Source organism: Callithrix jacchus, chromosome 9, assembly GCF_049354715.1.
Source record: "Callithrix jacchus isolate 240 chromosome 9, calJac240_pri, whole genome shotgun sequence".
In the NCBI taxonomy this organism is placed as follows: Eukaryota; Metazoa; Chordata; class Mammalia; order Primates; family Cebidae; genus Callithrix; species Callithrix jacchus.
The window spans coordinates 13,186,129-13,208,958 of NC_133510.1; positions in this window are offsets into that span (position 1 = coordinate 13,186,129).

Consider the following 22,830-nt stretch of genomic DNA (forward strand, 5'->3'; position numbering starts at 1 on the left):
CCCCATTCAAAAAGCCCCACATGCAAGAAGTCATCTCTGACATTCCTTTTCCAGGCTAAGCAGGGTACTCATAACCCTATCCTTCCCTCTGGCCCAGAGCTGACCCCACTAGAAGTGTCTGTGCCCAGCTCTTTCTACACCAGACTCAGAGCTCCCTTGGGGCAGGGGTGAATCTACTTTCATTTAGGCCTAGAGAGGAGGTGGCAGAGAGTTAGGGAGCTGGGGGTTTAGAGCTGGGCAGGTCAGTGTCAGGTCCAGCCACCAGATGGTAAAAGGGCAGGCGGCTCCCCAGGAGCACCCTTCCCCCTGGGGCACCCAGACTTTCTTCTAATGCCCAGGATTCCTGGCCATGGAGAGGAAGGGCTGTTGTGCCAGGCAGGTAGTGGGGGCTACAGGGAGTCTGCATGTGACAGGCATAGGCAGGTAAGAGGCACAGGAACTCACTGGGGCTGGGCACAGTAGCTCCTGCCTGTAATCCTAGCACTTCTGGAAGCTGAGGCAGGTGGATCACTCTGAGGTCAAGAGTTCAAGACCAGCTTGGCCAATATGGTGAAACCCTGTCCCTACTAAAAACACGAAAATTAGCTGGGTGTGGTGGTGTGCACCTGTAGTCCCAGCTACTTAGGAGGTTGAGGCAGGAGAATCTCTAAACCCAGGAGGCAGAGGTTGCAGTGAGCCAAGATTGCACCACTGCACTCCAGCCTGGGTGACAGAGCAAGACCCTGTCTCAAAAAAGAAGAACTCACTGGGGGGTCGCCCAGCAAGTCCCCTATGGGAGTAACAGGGTCTCCCAGTCTCACCCTAACTCGACATACACCCACTACTGTGGGACCCCAGCTAAGCCTCCAGCTCTCAGAGTCTCAGACTTAGCCTCTGCCCTAGGGGATTCCTACTGGGCTGAGCTGGGGTCTAGAGAACCCCAACTTGTCTGATGCTCAGGGCATCCTAGCTGCTTAGTAAATGCACCTGCTCAAAGCCGGGTGCAGTGCTCACACCTGCAATCCCAGCACTTTGGGAGGCTGAGGCAGGAGGATCGCTTGAACCAAGGAGTTTGAGATCGGCCTGTGCAACATAGGGGGACCCTGTCTGTCCAAAAAGTAATAATAATAATAAAACAAATAAATAAGCCAGGTGCGGTGGCTCACGCCTGTAATCCCAGCACTTTGGGAGACTGAGGAGGGTGGATCGCCTGAGTTCGGGAGTTCAAGACCAGCCTGACCAACATGGAGAAAGCCGGTCTCTATTAAAAATACAAAATTAGCCAGGCATGGTAGTGCATGCCTGTGATCTCAGCTACTCAGGAGGCTGAGGCAGGAGAATTCTTGAACCTGGAAGGCAGAGGTTGCAGTGAGCCAAGACCGTGCCATTGCACTCTGGCCTGGGCAACAAGAGCGAGACTCCATCTCTAAATAAATAAATAAATGTACCTGCTTATTCCACTGTCGCTTGTATCCTGTCTGTGACAGAGAGGCTGGACAAAGCCTCAGCTTCCATTCAAACGCATGCCCAGTGGATGAGTTAGGCAACCAAGGCCCAGGGGGCAAGCCTCGTCAGCATCGTGGTCACCAGAGTCTCTTCAGGGTCCCCAGGAACACAGAGGATGGGGGCCTGGGAGGGGTTTCTTCAGGGCCATCTCCCTGCCACCTCTCTAGCTCCCTTGGAAGGCTATCATGAGACTTTTTCACTGCCATCAGTTCTGGCATTCCACATAAAATTAACTGGAAATCAACCTTTTTTTTTTTTTTTGAGATGGAGTCTCGCTCTGTTGCCAGGCGCCAGGCTGGAGTGCAGTGGCGCAATCTCTGCTCACTGCAAACTCCATCTCCCAAATTCAAGCAATTCTCCTACCTCAGCCTCCCGAGTAGCTGGGACTACAGGCGCGCACCACCACACCTGGCTAATTTTGTATCTTTAGTAGAGACAGGGTTTTACCATGTCAGCCAGGATGGTCTCAATCTCTTTTTTTTTTTTTTTTTGAGACGGAGTTTCGCTGTTGTTACTCAGGCTGGAGTGCAATGGCACTATCTCGGCTCACTGCAACCTCCACCTTCTGGGTTCAAGCAATTCTCCTGCCTCAGCCTCCTGAGTATCTGGGACTACAGGCGCGCACCATCATGCCCAGCTAATTTTTGTATTCTTAGTAGAGACGGGGTTTCACCTTGTTGACCAGGATGGTCTCTATCTCTTGACCTCATGATCCACCCTCTTCGACCTCCCAAAATGCTGGGATTATAGGCGTGAGCCACCGCGCCCGGCCGGTCTCAATCTCTTGACCTCATGATCCACCCACCTAAGTCTTCCAAAGTGCTGAGATTACAGGCGTGAGCCACTGAGCCCAGCCTAACTTTCTTTTTTTTTTTTTTTAGAGACAGTGTCTTCCTCTGTGGCCCGGGCTGTGCAGTGGTGCAATCACGGTTCACGATGGCCTTAAACTCCTGGGTTCAATTCATCCTCCTGTCTCAGCTTCCAAGTAGCTGAGACTACAGACATGCGCCACCACACCCAGCTAATTTTTTTTTTTTTTGAGACAGAGTCTCACTCTTTCAGCTCACCACAACCTCTGCCTCCTGAGTTCAAATGATTCTCCTGCCTCAGCCTCCCAGGTAGCTGGTATTACAGGCATGAACCACTGAGCCTGGCCTATGTTTAAATTTCTATTGAGAAACAACTCACATAAAAGAAAAAAGACTAATCTTAGGTGTTCAGCTCAGTAAGTGGCTCATGCCTGTAACCCACACTTTTGTGAGGCTGAGGTGGGCAAATCACTTAAGTTCTGCAGTGGGAGACAACACTGGGCAACATGGCCAAACCTCATCTCTACCAAAAATACACAAAAATAGCCAGGCATGGTGGTGTGTGCCTGTGGTTTTAGCTACTGAAGAGACTGGTGGGAGGATCGTTTGAGCTCAGGATGTTGAGGCTGTAGCAAGCCGTGACCACACCACTGCAGTCCAGCCTGGGTAACAGAGCAAGATAGCTTTCTCTCTCTGCACACACACACACGTGCACGCACACACACACACACACACATATGTATATATGAAAGAAGATAAAATGCTGAGCACAGTTGCTCAGGCCTATTATCCAGCAATTTGGGAGGCCAAGGTGAGCAGCAGATGACTTGAGTTCAGGAGTTCGAGACCTAACTGGGTGATATGGCAAAACACCATCTCTACCAAAAATACAAAAACTTAGCCACGTGTGGTGGTGCACAATTGTGGTTCAAGATACTCAAGAAACTGCGGTGGGAGGATCACTCAAGCCCAGGAGGTGACCAGACTGGGAAACATGGCAAAAGCCCATCTCTACCAAAAATACAAAAAATTAGCCAGACCTGGTGGTGTGCACCTGTAGCTCCAGCTATTCAAGAGGCTGAGGTCTGAGGGTGGCTGAGCCCATCAGGTTGAGGCTGCAGCAAGCCGTGATCAGACCACTGCACTTTAGCTTGGATGATGAAGCAAAACCTAACTTAAACACACACATGCACACACACACACACACACACACAAATAAAAGAGGAAGAAAAAGGGCTGGACAGAGTGGCTCATGCCTGTAATCCAGCAATTTGGGAGGCAGAGGTGGGCAGATCACTTGGTTTCAGCATTTTGACACCAGACTGGGCAACATGGTCAAACCCCATTTCTAACAAAAATACAAAAACTTAGCCTGGCGTGATGGTGTGCACCTGTAGTCCCAGCTATTCAAGAGGCTGAGGTAAGAGGTTGCTTAAGTCAAGGAGGTGGAGGCTGCAGCAAGCTGTAATCATGCCACCGTACTCCAGCCAAGTAACAGAGCAAAACCTAATCCCAAAATAAGGAGGGGCGCAGTGGTTCATGCCTGCAACCCAGCACTCTGGGAGGCTGACTTGGGGATATCACTTGAGGTCAGGAGTTCAAGACCAGGTTGGGCAACATGACAAAACTCCATCCCTACCAAAAATACCAACAATTACCAGGTGCTCTGCTGTGCACCTGTGGTCCCAGCTACTCAAAAGAAAGACATAGGTAGGGGTGTCACTTGAGTGCAGGAGGCTGGGGCTGCAGCAATCTGATCACACCACTACACTCCAACCTGGGCTACGGAGTGAAACCAAACATCCAAAGGAAAAAAAAAAAAAGACAAAAAAGGGCTTGTCACTGTGGCTCACAACTGTAACCCGGCTCTTTGGAAGGCCAAGGTGGGCAAATCACTTGAGTTCAAGAATTCAAGACCAGACTGGGCAACATGGCGAAACCCCATCTCTGACAACAATACCAAAAAATAGCCAGGCTTGCTGGTGTGCACCTGTGGTCCCAGCCACTCAAGTGGCTGAGGTGAGAGGACGGATTCAGCCCAGTATTTTGATACTGCAGCAAGCCGTGATCATGCTACTGCTCTTCAGCATGGGTAACAGGAAAACCTCATCTAAAAACAAATAAGCATGTAAAATAAAATATAAAGCAGAAATAGGGGATGGGCACAGTGGTTCACACCCGTTACCCAGCACTTTGGGAAGCAAAGGTGGGCAGATCACTTGAGTTCGGGAGTTTGAGACAAGATTGCATCCACAGTGCGGGGCCGCGGGACCTGGGCGCTGAACAGCCACGGGCGGGGCTGAGGCTGGCTCCCGCTCTCCTGCAGCGGCTCAGCGGACGGCCCGGATGAGCCGCCAGGGGGCGCCAGGCCCGGGTGTCCGTGGCCTTGGGGGCTCAGGCAGGCTCAGAGGTCGCCACCTCTGCCGCCAAGTGCCCTGTGCAGGCGGCAGTTGCAGCTGAGCCCACGGTGGAGGCCGGTAGGGCGGGTCTCAGATGGCCGGAGCGTCCGCCAGTGCACCGCCCTCCCACCCTAGGAGCTACTCTAGTTTGGCCCCAGCCTAGAGCGCGGGGATGCGGGCGCCGGGCACCCTGCAGCCACCGGATGGCTGAGCTCTAGTCCCCGCCCTCCTGCAGGGGCGGAGAGACCTCCTGAGGGACACTCTGAGGCGGCCTCGGGCCCTGGGTCCCCCGCTGCTGGTTATGGCAGGCAGAACTGGGGTTGCCATCGCGTCTGCCGCGCCGTGTGCAGGTGGCAGCTGCCGTGGAGCCCGCGGCAGAGGGTGGCAGTGCAGGACCCAGACCTGGGTAAGCCCTGAAGGTCTCCGAATACCCCCTCCCACCTTCGGATCCGCTCCTCTTTGGCGGCTCCCAGAGTGCTGGGCTGCGGGTCTGGGCACCCCAGGGCATTGAGGAGCGGCTGTTCTGGGCTGGCATCTGAGCGGTTTCTGTCCCCACTAGGGGGTGGTGGTGGAAGGTGTGGGTAGGAGAGGTGTGAGTGCCCTGCCCTTTGGGTCTCTCATGGTTTACTTCCCCCTTGTCTGCATTTTTATTTGCATGGAGTGCTATGGGATGTACATGGTCTGACATTTCTCAAATTTAAACGTATTTGGTTTCATCGATTTATGACTTTTGTTTTCTGTCAGATGTAAGTATTTTCTCTGTATTTTTCTCTTTTCCTCTCCTCATTCTTGTCTTAGAGGAGTAAAGAGAGAGTATTCTGCTCAGCCTCCCTCTTTCTCTTTGGGAGATGTGTGAGAAACACCCCTACCCCGACGGAATGGGGACTCTCTTCCATGGTAAGAGTCACCACTCGGGAGCTAACACTGGCCTGAGATTGGCAAACCCTCTCAGGAGGTTGATTGGAGGCTGGGTATGACTTGCAGAAGGAGCTGCCTCTAAGACATTCCCTCAAACCTCTAGAGCTGAGGGTGGCTCCGGAACCCTTGGGCCCTTTGGTAGATGAAACCTGATGTGGGAGCTCCCTGTCCTGCCTCAGCTTTGTGCATCCTTTCCCTCAGCCCCTCAAGCCTGGCATGCCTTGATGTTAGAGAATACTTTGGGAGTTTTGGTCCCCTCTTCGAAGCCCCTTTCTTTTTCTCTGCCAGGCTTATTACTCCTGTGGGACACACTCCCAGCTGACCCAGTTTGTGCACAAGATACAGAAGAGCTCCTCTGACAAGGACATCTGGCTGGCCTTCCTCGGTTCCCTATAGGCAAACAGCGGCCGTCCTACTCCCTTCCCCTCACCTTTGTCCTCCTCGTCCAGGCCTGGAAGACGCTGGGTCTGCGGCAGGCTGAACAGTGCAAGGCGCAGCCCTTCCCTGGGCTGGCCGACAGATCATTGGAAGGTAAGGGATAGGTGGGCGGGGCAGGTCCACGTGTGTTACTTGAATGTCCACACTGTTTTCCACAGCAGCTGTACTAGTTTACATTCCCACCAGCAGCGTAGAACTGTTCCCTGGTCCCTGCATCCATTATATATATCATATATCCATTCCTTTTATGGCTGAGTAGCATTCCATCGTACATAGACACACACACGATGTATCATGCCATCCCGTAGTGTTCTATCATATATATATGATATATATGTATATACACACACATATATATGTGATGGAATACTACTCAGCCATAAAAAGGAATGAATTAACAGCATTTACAGTGAACTGAATGAGATTGGAGACTATTACTCTAAATGAAGCAACTCAGAAACGGAAAACCAAATGTCATATGTTCTCACTGATATGTGGCAGCTAAGCTATGAGGATGCAAAGGCATCAGAATGATACAATGGACCTTGGGGACTTGGGGGGAAGAGTGGAAGGGGGATGAGGGATAAAAAACAGTAAATATGGTGCAGTGTACACTGCTCGGGTGATGAGGGCACCAGGTTCTCACAAATTCCCACTGAAGAACTCACGTAACCAAATACCACCCCAATAACTTAGGGAGAAATAAAATTTTGTCAAAAAGAGTGAGTGATGAAGCCATTCAGTGTTCCAGTTTTTCACTTTCATTTTTTTACGTGAGTATTCTTTTAACTGGAAACTTTCCTAGCAATAATATTGCTTTTATTTTTGTTACCCCATCTCCACTCCCTAACCCCCACTTTAGATAGGATGGGTCAAGCCCATTTTGCAGATGAGGAAACTAAGGGTCAGAGGGGTTAAGCAACTCTTCCAGAGTCACACAGCTGGGAAGTAGCAGCTCCATGAGCAGAAGCCAGGCTGCCTCCTGGTGCACCAGTGGTTTTCAGGGTGTTTTGTGGAAACTTGGGGCCCCCAAGAGCCACCTTGGGGGCATGGACAAGGCTAAGCGGCGGTTCCTCTCTCACCCAGCGCTGCCCTTGGTTCACTCAGGACTCAGGCCAGCCCGGGCTTCCTGTTTCATGTATTTGACTTTCCATGTAATCTCTTGAGGAAAGCATCCGTTGCTACAAGCTATCTCTGGAACGTTCCTACACACAGTCCAGGCAGGAAATAGAGGCACTGGCATCAGGAGCTTAGTATTGGGCAGGTGAGGCTGCTGCAGGGGAGTCCAGCCCTGCCCAGATCCCCACATCTCCCGTCACAGCTGGCAGGGCTGCCCTATCAGATGCTGCTGCAAGTGGCCACAGTAGGCTGTGGGCATGCAGCTGCAGGCCAGGTGGTGATCACTGATGAGGCGCACACCCTGATCAGCTCCATCACGGGCATGCAGTGTGGAGCTCAGCGGCTCCCAGGTAGGTGGGCCTCCCCTCCCCAGGCCAGGGTCTGCCATGGGGCAAAGGGATATGGATGGTTCCTCTAGACACCTGAAACAGGAATTCCTCTGGAGGTGGAGCTTGCTAGAGTGTACACTGAGTCAAGGCAGTGACCTCACTGGAGGCTGACCATTGCTTTCCTGAACAGCCCAGAACTCTGGGAACCCTGCTCCAGCAGAGTGGCTTATTTCCCTACACCTCACCAGCCCCCATGCTCCAGAGTCCCTCCAGCCCTGGATGCCAGCAGCCAGTTCCGTAAGCCAGGGAGATGGCATGAGCAAGGCAGGAGTCCCTCAGGGTCGGATCTTGTCATTACTGATGTTGCCTAAAGGGAATTGAACCAAGGAATGCTGAAGATGAGCACAGGCCCCACCTGCTGACCTGTCATGCACCATGCACCGCATCGCGTTTCTGGTCTTCACACCGACTCTGCCATGGGGGTGGTACTCCTGGTTTACGCTGAGGAACTTGGAGATTTGGAGATAGTTAAGTCATGTCTTAAGGTCATGCCGCTCACAAGTGCGGAGTTGGGGTACACCCACTTGTGTCTGACCACGAGACCCCCACGGCATCTCACCAGCTCTACTGACCTGTGCCTGGGTTGAATTGAGGCCAAGATGTGGTGGTGACGTTGAACTGTCACTCTACTGACTCCAAGACTCAACCCAGTGGAAAGTGGCAGGGCGAGTCAGGACTTGAGGGATTCAGCCTCTTGCTTTCCTCTAACCCACAGTGGACACTGAAGCAGAACTTCCCCTCCTTCCCCTCTGTCTCAGCTCCCACCAGCCTACAAGCCATGGAAACCCATACCTTTTGCCTCCATCCAGCCCCACTTTTCCCTTGGTGGCTTCCTGTGTGTCTGGGATCAGCATCTTCTAGGCATATCTAAGAAGTCAGCAGCACAGCCCTCAGCTGCTCGCCCAAAGCCTAGTTGTGTTCTCTCCCCAGCTCTGCCAGACCCATTCCCAGCTGCTGCAGTACATGGAGTGAAACAGGTGAGATGCAACCCTCTGAGGTAGAGGGACAGTCCCTCAGCTTCAGTGGTCCGTGTCAGCCTCTGAGAGGCAGCACTTTGGTTCCCCTCTGGCCCGGGCTGCAGTGGGGTGGAGCCACATGCGGTTCATGTCCTGAGTACATCATGGCATGTGCTATGCACAGACCTGGGAGGCTTCGGACTGACCACTGGCTCTGAGGCCTGGGGCCGTGGCCAGCCTGCTTTCTGGGAAAAGATTTGTATTTTGTAACCCAGTTTCAGAGGCACTGAGCAGCAAGGCCTCTGCTGGGGCAGATGGGGTGAGTCATCATCGAGGCACCACCATTTAATGTCCATTGGCATTTGAAGGCCAAGAAGCTGATGCACCTGAAGCAGATCCTGTATTTGCTGGAGAAGTTCATGGTCATGCTTGGGGGGAGAATCCTATCCCCTCCCCCTGCTGACCTGCAGGGCTGCTTTTTCCTTGGATGCCCAACAGGACACCTCAGTTCCCTGCGGTTTTGTTTGTTTGCCTGCCTCAGCCTCCCAAGTAGCTGAGACTACAGGCACGAGCCACCATGCCCAGCTAATTATTTCTATTTTTAGTAGAAACTGTGTTTCACCATGTTGGCCAGGCTGGTCTTGAACTCCTGACCTCAAGTGATCTGCCCTCCTCGGCCTCCCAAAGTGCTGGAATTACAGATATGAGCCACCATGTCCGGCCAATTCTCTGTGTTTTTAAGAAGGGTCTTGGTCATTGATTTAAAAATTCTTATACTTTATAGCTTAGTTGAGTTATCTGACTTGAGCTTCTTTAGACCTGTGGGTTCTTTGTCCGTGTTCTTTGCCCTTTTTATTTTGCCAGGCCCCGCTCTGTGGGGATAGTAAGGATACAGCACCAGAAGAATGCACAGCGTTTCCCTGATAGGCTTAGTGCTGTGGGGTGTGCAGAGCACTTGCATATGCAGTTTTGTGTGCCCTGTGAGAAAGCACGGCCAGCATTTGGACCCTCATTGATAGATACATAAACTAGTGCTCAGAGCAAGGGCCGCTTACCGCTCACAAGCCCAGCATGGGAGTCATGCACGCTCCAGCTCCCATGCCACTGTGCATGATTCTGCTGCATCCCCTTCGTTTATCATGGGGCAGCCCCTTGGAAGGCATCTGTGGACACAGAAGCTGCAGAAAGCCTGTGGGAGCTTCTCCTGGTGGGAGCTGGCCTTGTGCTGCTGCTCTGAGCCTCCAACCCTGCTTTGCCTCAGGCTCACCATGTGGTCTGGGCAGCTCCCGTGTGCTCCCATGCCCTGCATATGTTGGTCTGGCTGCTGTGTCCTGGCCTCCTTTAGGAAAAGTGAAAAACATGAATTTAGAGGGCTTTCGGTTCCATGTGCAGGTGATACAGACAGGAGACAGAGAAATACTGGATAGAAAAGGGTGGTTCCCTGGCAAAGGCCCCACTGTCAACCCTGAAGACCCATGGCCCTGAATGAGGACAGGCATATCTGGTTTTGTGCCCAAAAAGTTGCCTTTTTGGCCCACCACTCCCTGCATCCTGCCCCCATATAAACCCAAGACCTTAGTGGGCACACACACAAGTGGCTGAATGTCAAGACCAGCAGACCAGCAATGACAGAACAACGCAGCAGAGAAAGGAGGAGGAGGGACATCTGGACACTAAGGGGAGTTTGGCTGGGGGAAGTAGGAGAAGAGTCTCACCCCTGGGCAGCCCAACTCCAGGGGAAGACCACCTTCCTACTCCAACCCCTCTTCTGACTCCCCATCCATCTCTCTGAGAGCCACCTCCACCACTCAGCAAAACCTTGCACTTATCCTTTGAGCCCATGTGTGATCCAATTTTTTCGGGAACTGGGCAAGAGTGCAGAATTCAGAAGGCTGTCACACTGGCCCTCTGCCCTTCAAATAAGGCAGAGGGTCCATTGAGCTAATTAGCAACACGATTAACAACACAAGCAGCCTGCAGACAGCACACTGAAAGCTTTGTAACGCAGGCTCACGTGGGCTTCAGGAGTCGAAGACACCCACCTCTAGACCCTGCCATGGGCCGAAGCCCAAAAGCGCTCACCCCAGCCTCTGCATCTGCCCATCTGCATGCTCCCCCTAGGGGTGTGAGCAGTGGGGTGAGCCAGTAGGTGAGCCACCCCCGTTACACATTCTGCGAGGGAAGTCGGGGAACTCCCATTTCAGAGGCATGTGAGTGAGGTGTGGGAGGCTCCTGGACTGCCTGCCCTCTCAGTGGATCCTTTGCATCCTGCAAACAGCAAAGCAAAACCATTCAAATATGAATGCTTTTCTTACTTGATGTGCAGTGTGAAGGGAAAGAGGATAGCGAAGGGGTGCCAGAGGACCACCATCCTGACCTGTTTAGATTCTCTTTTTTATGGAATATTAAGCAAAAACCCAATACCCAGAGCCTCTGACAGACAGGTAAGAGAGTTGCTGTCAGAGGGGCCAGAGCTGCTCTGAGCCACTTCTGAGCTTAACCCTGGGACTGAAAACTGAGGACTCAGAGAGAAGCTCCCAAGGCCCTTCATGTGTTTGCTCTTAGGGATGGAGCTGAAGAATCAATGCCTCTCTCTTCCAGAGCCAGATCAACAACATCAACCTGTTCACCTTTCCACATCCGGTTTTCTTGTTATCACCGCCTGGGCAGAGTACTGTGTTAAGATGATGGACGGAAGAAAAAGCAAATTCCTTTTGTCCTCAGCCACCTGAGGACCTAAAACAGAGTGTAATTACTTAACCCTTCATGCAGCACACCTGCAAGACAAAAGTCACCTTCTTCTAGGGGGAAGGCCACAGGGATGGGTGAGAAATCCACCCTTCCTGGTGCCCCATAGCACAGATGAGGACCACAGATCCTCTCCACCTCCCTCCCTCTGCAAACACAGCCTCCCTCGGGCTTTTGGACAGAAGCGGGATATTGATTTGTTCTGTGTTGACCCCTCTGTCATATTCCAACTTGGGCCTTGGGTCTGGCTGCAGCCTCAGACTCTTGTTCACTCCAGGCCTGCATACCTGGCACTCCCCCGGGGGGAGCCTGGCCACTGGCGCCTGAACCCTAACCTTGTGACTCGACTCAGCCACAGTGGCAGCCCCCGGGGATGGGGTACGGCCTGTGTTCCAGGTGGTACGCTAGGCAGAGTGGCTCTGAGCTAGGATATTCTATGGTCCCTGGCAAGAAGAGGAAACTGAGGTCCAGGGAGGTGACTTCAGGAGGATGGCGTGGATGGTGGAGCCAGCTTCCAAACCTGGCTGCGCTGATTCGAGGCCTTGCATTCCTCCCATCCTGCCTGCCTTTATCCTTGAAGTCAGCTTTCTTCCTGAATTACCCATATGGGTCATTGTCACTGACATCATCCCTCTCAGACAGGCTGGATCCAGGTCATCTTTGATGCCTTTCTGCCCTTTCCCACACACCTGTGACAGCTGCCAGGCAGCCCTGCATTCCCGCCCTTCTCCCACCGCTGGGATGTGGGCACAGGTGCTCCTTCCCTCACCCTCCCTCTGCCCCCTTTGCTTTCCTTCTCCCCACGTCTTCCCATGGGCCTCATCACCCACCATTGGGAGAATCTTTGTCAAAGGCCGTCAATCATTTTAGAAACGTATAAAGGTTCCAAACTTTTCACGTCTGCATCCCAAGCTAAGATCTGTCACCAAACCACAAGCATTGGTACTATTAACTGAAGCACTGCACCTGCCCCTGAGCAGGCCCCAGGCTTCACCAACTTTGTGGCTTTGCTCACAGGAGTTCCTTTCTTAAACTCTTACTTTTTTTTTTTTTTTTTAAAGAGAAAAAGGGGAAAAAAAGAAAAAGAGGGAAAAAGGAATATTGCTTCATTCCTAAAATGGGTTTCAATAATGGCCGATCAATATTTTGAGTGTTTAAAGTGGTTAATGCATATTTTATGTGTTTAAAATGGAGACCTCTATTGTGTTTATTTGTTCTGGCTCTGAGTTCAAGTCCTGGATATCGTTATCAATTTGTTGTCTCGTTGAATCTAAATCTCATTATGTGTCTTATGTATCTGGGTGTTAAGATCTCTTATTGTTGCATTAATCCTTTTACCCTTGTATCCTTGTAGCTTTGAAATCTATTTTATTAAGTGTGAAAATTGCAACTCCTGCTTTTTATTTGTTTATTTTTGCTCTCCATTTGGTTGGTGAGTTTTTTTCCATCCCCTTGTTTTGAGTCTTTGTATATCTTTAGATATATCGTTAGATTTTGTGGATAATGTATATTTTGTGTGTTTAAAATGGAGAGTTCTATTGAGTTTATTTGTTCTGGATCTTAGTTCCAGTCCCGGATATCGTTATCAATTTTCTGTCTCATTGAATCTAAATCTCATTATGGGTCTTATGTATCTGGGTGTTAAGATCTCTTATTATTATATTAATCCTTTTACCCTTGTATCCTTGTAGCTTTGAAATCTATTTTGTCAAATGTGAAAATTGCAACTCCTGCTTTTTATTTATTTATTTTTGCTCTCCATTTGGTTGGTACGTTTTTTTTTTTCCAACCCTTTATTTTGAGTCTGTGTATATCTTTGGATATACCGTTAGATTTTGTCTGTATCTTTTGATTGGGAGATTTGGTCGATTTAAATTTAGGGTTGCTGCCGTTTGATATTAACTGGCTATTTTGTCCTTTCGTTGATAAAAATTCTTCTTTATGTTAATGCTCTTTACTTTTTGGTGTATTTTTAGAAAGGGTCATACTGGTTGTTCCTTTCTGTGTATAATGCTTCTTTTAGAAGTTCTTGTAAAGCAGGCCTGGTGGTAATAAAATCTCTGAGTACTTGCTTGTTCCTAAAAGATTTTATTTTTCCTTCAAATTTAAAGCTTAAATTGGCAGGATACGAAATTCTGGGCTGAAAGTTCTGTTGATTAAGTATATTGAATATTGGCCCCCACTCTCTTCTAGCTTGTAGGGTTTCCATTGAGAGATCTGCTGTAAGCCTAATAGGCTTACCTTTATGGGTAACTTGATCTTTCTCTCTGGCTGCCCTTAATATTTTCTCCTTCGTTTCGATCTTGGTGAATCTAACGATTATGTGCCTTGGGGTTTGTCTTCTTGAGGAATATCTTTGTGGTGTTCTCTGTATTGCCTGGGGTTGAATAGTGTCCTGCTTTGCTAAATTAGGAACATTTTCCTGGATAATGTCCTGGAGAGTATTTTCCAGCTTGAATTCATTCTCTCCGTCACATTCAGGTACACCAATCAAGCGTATATTAGGTCTTTTCACATAGTCCCATATTGCTTGGAGACTTTGCTCATTCCTTTTTATCCTTTTTTCTCTATTCTTGTCTTGTTGTTTTGTTTCATTAAGTTGATCTTCGACCTCTGATACCCTTTCTTCTGCTTGATCCATTCGGCTGTTTAATCTTGTACATATTTCACTAAGTTCTCATGTTGTATTTTTCAACTCCATAAGTTCATTTGTATTCCTCTCTATGTTGTCTATTCTTTTCAACATTTCATCTAACCTTTTTTCCAAGTTCTTAGTTTCTTTACATTGGGTTAGATCAAGTTCCTTTAACTCCCAGAAGTTTCTTATCATCCACCTTTTAAAGCCTACTTCACATAATGGAACACAGTCCTTTTCCATCAGGGCTTGTTCCGTTGCTGATGAGGAACTGCAATCCCCTGTAGACAGATCCCAAGCTAAGATCTGTCACCAAACCACAAGCATTGGTACCATTAACTGAAGCACTGCACCTGCCCCTGAGCAGGCCCCAGGCTTCACCAACTCTGTGCCTTTGCTCACAGGAGTTCCTTTCTTATACTCTTACTTTTTCAAGGCCCAGTTTAGATGCTGTCACCTGGAAGGAAAGCCAAGGGAGCACACATTTTCCCGAACAACCTTAGAGAGACTTGAAAGCCACAGAGACATGTTTGAGAAGAGCATCTCCCCGACTTGGGAGGGCACTGTATTGTGGGCAGGGGCAGTGAAGAGGAGTGGCATTGGAGAGGGATGACAGGTTGGCAGCAAGGGGCTCAGGACGCCTTGGAAGGTGGGAGTGGATCGCAGTTCCTGGGTGGTGGAGGTGGAAATCTTTTTAAAAATTTAAATAATAGCACACTCTGTTTGCACACCAGCCTACAGCTGGGCTGAGTTTTGCAGGCTCAGCGGCACTGTGAGAAGAGCACAGTCAACAGAGAGATGCCCCACTGTCTTGTGGGCCTGAGCAGGACCCAGCTGCACCCCCACCCCACTCCCCTCCCATGCATTCCCCCTCTGTCCTTGGGGAACTCCAGAGTCCCCTTCATCCCCGCCCTCCCTGGTGCAGCAGGCCTTGTTGGGGTGGTGGGCTGTGGGCTGCAGGCGTCTCAGGCCAGGCAGAGCCTCTAGTTCTCTCGGCCTCCCTCTCATGGCTGCTCCTCATTTCTCTCCACTGCTCTCTCTCATCCCACCCGCTATTTGGCTTCGCAAAACAGTACGGAGCGGTGCTCTCACCCAGGGAGCTCGGCATGAGGGGATTCTTTCCTTCTGCACCTTCCTGGGTTAGGAGGAAGCAGTGCAGTGGGCACTGGCCTGCTGTGACAAGCAGTGAAGGTAGACGGGAGGGGACAGAGGGGCGGGGATGCGGATCCTCTCAGGCAAGCGTCCCAACGAAGCTTGCATTGGGGGCAGGTGAGCTTTGGTTTGGGTCATGGTTTCATCCCCCATGAGCCATGTGACTTGGACAAGTTTCTTTCTCCCTCAACCTCAGTTTCCTCGTGTGAAAAGGGAGCAGATAGTACAGCCCACTTAGCGAGATGGTTGCTCTGGAGATTAAAGGGGATTTAACTTAAAGAAAAAGTGCTAGTGCTTCTGTGTCAGACGTGGACCCACCTGGGGACCCCCTTTGCTGCAACAGTAGACGTGTCTGTTGGGCCTGCCCTCATCTTCTCCCCACAGATCTCTTTTTCCAGGCAGCCTCAGCCAAAGCAGCCTCAAGTTCTTGCTCCTGAATCCAGCCGTGCACTTTACCCGGCTGGTGTGGTCGCCACCTGGGGGGCACCATTCAGCGGGTAAGGACACCTGCTTCAGCCTCTTGTGCCCCCAGGTGTTGGGATGAGACAGAGCCTGGGGGAAATGCACCATCAGTCCTGTTCTCTCCTGGGGCCCCAAGCCAGAAAGGGTGAGCGCGAGTGGGCCCATTGTTGTCCACTGGGTGGCACTGCTGTCCTGTCTTCCTGCTGTGCCTTTTGGGCGTGAGACCGCACTTCTCCCAGAGAAACCTGTTCTGTGGTTTCAAACTCTCATTGAGGTGCCTCAGTGCCACTCCCTTCCCTCACGCACCACAGAACTAGCAAACGTCTCTCTCCTATACGCTTAACTTTTAATATCTGTTTTCATGAAATTATTGTCTTTTCATTGCAGAAAGCACAGATAGTCAAAAACAGGGAAAAATCATAATTCCACTTTTTGGTATATATCATAAGGGTCTTCCTATGCATAATTTTTATCTATGTGGATACATATTTTTAAAACAACATGGTGTTTCCTCCACAGGCTGTTGTTGTATAACTTGCTTTTTTCACTCAGCAGCAAAGTGTTGTAAACGCGCTTCATCGTCAGCAAGCATGCATGGATCCCGCTGCAGTCCGGCTGCGCTGTGTTCCAGTTATATGGAGGTATTGTGTTCTATGCGGCCACCGCTCTTCCGTTAGATCTTCAGGCTATGTCCAGTTTTTCCTCTGTTTTAAACAACACGGTGATAAATATAACCACAAGTTAGTGAAGCGATGATTCCATCTGCTGTACTGGACCATCCTCACATTGCTGTGAAGAAATACCTGACACTGGGTAATTTATAAACAGAAGAGGCTTAATTGGCTCACGGGTCTGTAGGCTGTACAGGAAGCATGGCAGATCTGCTCGACCTCTGAGGAAGCTTCAGGAAGCTTACAATCATGGTGAAGGTGAAGGGGGAGTAGGCACAGCTTACGGCCACTCTGGAGCAAGAGAGCAGGGTGGGCAGGATGGGGGTGGTGCCTCACGCTGGGAAACAGCAGCTCTCACAAGAAAGCACCACGATGAGGGCAGGACCGAGAGGATGGTTTGGGTCATTCATGAGAAACTGCTCACATGTTCCAGTCACCTCCCTCCAGGCAACACTGGGGACCACAATGCGGCATGAGATTTGGTGCGGACGGAGATCCAAACAGTATCACCATCCTAGCAAACGGCCTGCGGGACGAAAGGCTGCTGAAAGTCCTGGGTCAGCTGCCTGCGTGTTTGATTTTTATATGTTTGTGTGTATAGACTCATAGCTGTATCATCCCGCACGTTAACATTGTTTATAGTCCCTATTGCTTCTGACACTCAGGTTGTTTTGAAGCTGGTGTGAGAGCCGCTTCCTGCTAGCTCAGGTCCTCACTGTGGCCCAGTCAGTCTCACCTCCAGCACAACGGAATGTCCGGGGCTCCCCATGGGCGTCCTTGTCCCCACACTGGACTCATTTCTCTAAGCTGCCCTGATTTCTTTTTTTTTTTTTTTGAGACAGAGTTTAGCTCTTGTTGCCCAAGCTAGCCCACACTAGACTCATTTCTTCAAGGCTGCCCTGATTTTTCTTTCTTTCCTTCTTTTTTTCTTTCTTTCTTTCTTTTTCTTTCCTTCTTTCTTTCTTTCCTTTTCTTTGAGACAGAGTTTCCCTCTTGTTGCCCAGGCTGGAGTGCAATGGTGCAATCTCGGCTCACTGCAACCTCCACCTTCTGGGTTCAAGCAATTCTCCTGCCTCAGCCTCCCAAGTAGCTGGAACTATAGGTGCACGCCACCATGCCCAGCTAATTTTTTGTATTTCATAGAGACGGAGTTTCACCATGTTGGTCAGGCTGGTCTCGAACTCCTGATCTCAGGTGATCCACCCACCTCGGCCTCCCAAAGTGCTGGGATTATAGGCATGAGCCACTGCACCAGACTGCCCTGGTTTCTTTTTAATGGGGAATGATATTTAGAAATCAAGATGTGGGTGCTAGGGATTTGTGGTGCTCCTGGGTCATTTCAGTAGACAGATCTAAGAAATGTGTTTTCAGAAAGAGTCCATATGGGTATTTTTAAATAAAAATCAAAGAATTCATTTATTTGACCTTATATCGTATATCTCTTTTTCTCTTAAGCTAAACATCTGGGGTTTTTTATATTAATGTAATTCTTATCTACTCTATCCCTCAGTATACATAAAAGTTTTGAATTCATAATACCAATATTACCTAAAACAATAAATCTGATTGAAGTTGCATTTCTTTTTTGCTCTTAGAGTGTAACCCACTAAGGAGGTGTGGTCACTAGGCCGTAAAGTCACCCGAAACCAGGCTTTTCTGCTGTCAGTCTGAGAGATAGCTAGGCTGTTTTTGTTTCATTTTGTTTTCAGTTTTAGAATTTGCTTTTTATATTTTTGATTTAATTATAGTTTTAAAATATGCAATTACTTCTGTGGCTCAAAAGTCAAAGCTATATAAAAAAAATCTATTCAGGAAAGTCTCACTCCGACCCTCCTCTTCAGCCTGTTTCCCATCTCCAGAGAGAATCATCAGTTTCACTAGCTACAGGTCTATCATTCCAGTATCTCTCTTTCTTCCCCGAGAAAAGCATGTATATGTCTTCATTTTTTCCTTTCCTGCTTTATGTTGTGGTGTCCAATCTTTTTGGCTTTCCTGGGCCACACTGGAAGAATTTTTGGGACCCACATAAAACCACACTAACACTAATGACAGCTGATGAGATTTTTAAAATTCACACACACACAAAAAGTTTCATAATGTTTTAAGAAAGTTTATGTCCTGGGCTGCATGCAGCCCATGGCCATGGGTTGGACAAGCTTGACGGACATGGAAGGCATCTTAGTTGCCCAGGACATTGCTTCTCCAGTGGGCTGCGTGTTCTCCAACAGGCAGATGGAGCAGAGCTCATTCGGCCAGTACCCTCTGGGTAGGCAGGCACACGATTATAGGGAAACACGCGGAGCATATGCTGTTTGGTATCTGTGGCCTGTATAATCTCAGTAGACTCCTAAATATGGGGTTCCTGGGTTTAAATGTGTAAATATGTTTAATTTGTTAACTGCAATCTGAATGCCCTCCACGAGAATTGTTCTGTTCTGTATCCCACCAGCCATGTCCAGGAACGCCTGTTTCTCCAGAGTGGTTACTTTGGGATTTTTGCCAGTCTAACAGGTGAAGGGTTGGAGATTCTTCTTAGTGGCTTGGGCTGGGGCCTGGCCATGTGTATGTCTTTAAATTTCCACTGATGATTTTGCTGCATGGCCGGGGTTGAGAATGACTGCGAATTTGCCGGATTTCCTTTGCTGTTCCTGCACGTAGTTTAAATGCGACTGCCCGTACCACGTATCATTCGCCATTTTTCTTTCTGTTACCTGGCCGTCGGCCTTTTCTTTCTGTTCACGAGTACTTGCTGTATCTTAGCCCAGACTTCCCATTTCCTTTCCACCGGCCCTTTGGGAGGTCACAGGGTCCTGATGCTGTGCTCTTGGTCTCCAGGTGTCTGCCTTCCAGCAGCAACGGCTGGCCTGGGCTGGGGTGGAAGCCGAACACTGTAGTGGAGTTTTCCTGTGGAGAGGAGCCATGCCAGGGGTGGGATGGGCCAGTGTTCAGGTTCTGGCCCGTTGTCTGCATGTAACCTCATACTGTGACCAGGCACAGGGCAGAGGAGACCCCGGGATGGGAGCCTCACCCTTCGTGTGCTCACCCAGGCTCTTCTGCTCTGCTCCCCGCTGCCTGCTGCCCAGTATGACAGTGGTGATGGCCAGTGGGTGAGCACTGTCAATTGCTGCTCCTATGCTGGAAGATGGGGAAATGCCCTTCCTGCACTGTGCCTCGCAGCACACCTACATCTTCAGCTTTCAGCTCCTCCTGGGGTCTCACCGGGTCACATGATCGCTCCAGACAGCATCCTGCCCCTTGCATCTGCAGGATTTCCAATCAGCCCCTGGAATTCATGTTCCAGCAGAGAGAGCTGCCTCAGATGGTCAGTCCAAGCCAGCTCACTCTGCCATAGCCTGGGCTCAGGCAGGAAAGGGTTTTCCAGGGCAGGGGTGCTCTGGCACACCCTGAGTATTTTCAGGTGTTTGAGGATCTGCACTGGGACACCCACTACAGAGCCGCACAGGATGAGCAGTGTCAATCCAGATGATTATGGAGGAAATGTGAGCTTCCCCAGCCCTCAATCCTTAGGCTGCTGAATTTTCTTAAAATCTCCAGGCATCCCCTGAGGATGCCACGCATGAGAAAGCTGCTCATTCCCTTTGGCTCTCTTGCTCTTTGGTTATATCCTCTCCTGCCATAGGCAGGGATGTGAGGACTGGGGGGGCATCTCCTGTGGAATGCCTGGGGCATGCAGTACCTGTCATTGTGGTGCCCATCAGGACCCCAGAGTGAGGGAAGGAGGACTCAGTGTCTGGGCAATAGGAATGCCCCCTGGGACGCTAGTGCTGTGCCGTGTGTCAGAAAGGCACAGTCAGCAGCAGCACCTGGGTGTTTGATGGGAGGTGGCACCTTCCACCCTGTGGTTCCCACCCAGGGGAGCCAAGTCCTTCCTACTGGCTATAGTCATGTCCTGGGTCTCTCTCCTTAGTTTTGAGCCTCGAGTTAAGATGCCATTTGTAGGGCCGGGCGCGGTGGCTCAAGCCTGTAATCCCAGCACTTTGGGAGGCCGAGGCGGGTGGATCACGAGGTCAACAGATCGAGACCATCCTGGTCAACATGGTGAAACCCCGTCTCTACTAAAAATTACAAAAAATTAGCTGGGCACGGTGGTACGTGCCTGTAATCCCAGCTACTCAGGAGGCTGAGGCAGGAGAATTGCCTGAACCCAGGAGGCGGAGGTTGCGGTGAGCCGAGACTGCGCCATTGCACTCCAGCCTGGGTAACAAAAGCGAAACTCCGTCTCAAAAAAAAAAAAAAAAAAAAAAAAAAAAAAAAAAAAGATGCCATTTGTGGGTGGCTGAGGGGTGGCTCCATGGAGTCTCCCTCTCTTCCTTCCTTAAATAGACAAGGTATATGGCCTCCTCTGTAACTTGTGTGGTGTGGTTCCTGGAAGGTTAGTCTATTTCTTCCCATCCTACAAGTACCTGCACCAGGTCCATGCCCACTGGGAGAACGGCAGCCTGCTGGGCCGCCTGGCCACCAGAAAGGTGAGTGGCCCATCAGCCGGCCTTCTCACTCACAAGGACAGTGCCCCTGAGTCCTCTTGGGAGCTCTTGTGCTCAAGTCAGGATAGGCTTCTAGCTCCTCATCCCCACCACTCCCAGTCCCTGACTACAGAGGATTTTCCCAAAGCCCCAGGTTGCAAGGCTCTCCTGTCCCCTGGCCAGGAAACACAAAGCCACCAGCAGATCTGAGACCCAGCGCCCTGAACCCATCTCTGAGAGACGACCTCTGCCTCCACATATTCCAGGAACCCAAGAGTGCACACCAGGTGGAGCAGGTGCCACTTTCGTGTTCCAGGTGCATTCAGGTGCAGGCGTAACTCTGAGGCTTGGACCTGAGACCTTGGTAGGGAGGTAGCTGGAAATGTTGAGTGTCATCTAAGCTTTGGCTCAGCACCTCTGGGGCTGGGTGTCTCTCACCAGGCTGTGGCCAGGAGAGAGGTTGGGTGATAGGGGCCCTGCTCCTCTCTGTGGCTGGAGGAAAGATGAGTGAAGGGATCAACTTCTCTGACAACCTAGGCTGGTAAGTAGTGCTCATCTTCTTGGCTGTGACAGGCAGCCAGCCCTCCCTCCAGCAGCTGGGCCCCTACCTGCCGTCTGCTGCCATCAGAGCCCAAAGCCAGGCTGCGACTGCTCAGACCAGCCAGTTGGAGGGAGGGGCTCAGCAGATCTGGGTTTGGCCCTGGGAGAACAGGTGGAAAATCGGCCGGCCATCGCTGTAGCAGGACACAGATCCATTGCCGTAGACAGGATCTGTCAGCTAAACCAGCCCTCTCTGAGTGGTAGGTGCAGAGTTGGGAGGGGCAGAGCTGTGAGCACAGACGAGGAAGCGGCCGAACGGAGCAGCTGGTGATGTGTGGGTGATGATCCCAGGCTCCTGTCTCCCCCTAGGTGTGTGGCGATGGCAGGCATGCCCTTCCCCAACATAGGTCTCAGAGCTGCAGAAGATGGCCAACTTGGATCACACCCTTGTGAGTGTCCCCAGTGTTGCAGAGGGTAGGAGGAGAGTGGGTGGTGGGTGGCAGTGGCGTCACTCCTAGCACTGACACAGCTAGGCCTTCCCTGCTGGGCCAGCATCTCCTGTCCCCTCTGGAGGTTCAGATGCCCCTCTACACCTCTTGATCTTCCCTGTGATGTCATCTGGACCCCTGCTGCTTGCGTTGGCCAATGAAACCACCTGGTCTGGCCCCGAGGCCTGGCAGGGTCTCTTCCCAGGGAGAGCTGCAGGCAGGCAACAGTCCTCATGGGTCATCCCCTTCACCCCCAGTCCAGAGCCCCAGGCCCGGTGTCCCCAGGGAAGGATCTGGTGGAGAACCTCTGCAAGAAGGCCATCAACCAGTCCACAGCAAGCCTGGCTGCCTCCAGCTGGCTGGACAGATGGGGGCTGGAGAAGGGGAGAAGAGGAAAGGGGTTGCCTGCCCTGTCTCCCACCTGAGGCTGAGGAAGGGGAGGGAGATGCCATGGAAATGTGCTGTCAGGAAGGCAGCTGTAACTCAAGAGCTCTAGCCTCCTGTCCCATGAGGGCAGGGCCATCGGTCACCAAAGGGATTCTGCCAGCATACTGCTCCTGGACCAGTCATATGCCCAGCCCGTCCTGGCCAAGCTGCCGGCCTGGATCCAAGCCTTCATGGAGGTCACAGCCACCTTTGGTTCTGCCATTGCTGCCGTGGGGAAGTTCAATCCTCCCTTTTCCTTTCCCGAGAGCCTCCACCACCCCAAGATCCCATTCTCACTGACTTCTCCCTGCCCAGTTCCACCGGGAGAAGTTGGCCTCTTCCTGACGGGCAGCTGTACCACTGCCTGGCACTGCGCCCTTCCTCTGCCCTGCCTGCTGGAGACTGTGTTTGTGGTGGGCCTGGTCTGCAGCGATCCTACTACAAAGGTGAAACCCAGGAGTGTGCCAGAACACTGCCAGGACCCAGGCACAGGCATTAGTGCCCACAGGTGGAAACAGGTGAATCCTGAAGAAACAGTGGGTCTCGGCCACCCTTGAGGTCTTCCCAGGGAGGCTGCCATCTGTGGAATCGAATGTCTTCCATCCCACGTGGCCGAGGGCCAGGCTTCTCACTGGGCCTTTGCAGGAGGCTGTGGGGGCTGCAGCCTCTACTGTGGCATTTCTGTCCTGAACACCTTCTTAGAGGCGGGAT